We start from the raw sequence: 456 nt of genomic DNA, 5'->3' as shown, positions 1-456 counted from the left end.
GTGGTCCTCCAGTTACACCAAATTGCTCAGGATCAGCGGAAACACCACAAGGTCAACCAAGAAGAGGTCAGGATGATCTTGATGAATTCAGAAAATGGTTCTATGCTGGGATGGGACTTGGATTTATCGTGGGTTTCTGGGGTATTTGTGGTGCTTTATTGTTCAAGCGTTCCTGGAGGCACTCCTACTTCCGTTTCTTGGACAACATGAAAGACTGGCTGTGCGTTAGATTTGTTTTACAGAAGGCAAGGTTAGAGAGGAGAATTCGAACCTGAAAGGTACCAGTCTTTCAACTAGTTCAAGGAGGTGAAAACGTTTCTATCACATTTACTTTCTTTTTTTTTCTTTTAAAAAAAATTGAATTAGCTTGACTTTATACAAGTGGCACATTATAGTTCCATAAATAGCAGAACTTTTATATGGTTGTATTATTTTCAGGTGTAGCTGGGACTACAA

This window comes from Theobroma umbraticum, unplaced genomic scaffold (assembly GCF_002168275.2).
Source record: "Theobroma umbraticum cultivar Fairchild unplaced genomic scaffold, ASM216827v3 scaffold_67.0, whole genome shotgun sequence".
In the NCBI taxonomy this organism is placed as follows: domain Eukaryota; kingdom Viridiplantae; phylum Streptophyta; class Magnoliopsida; order Malvales; family Malvaceae; genus Theobroma; species Theobroma umbraticum.
This window is presented reverse-complemented; position numbering follows the sequence as displayed.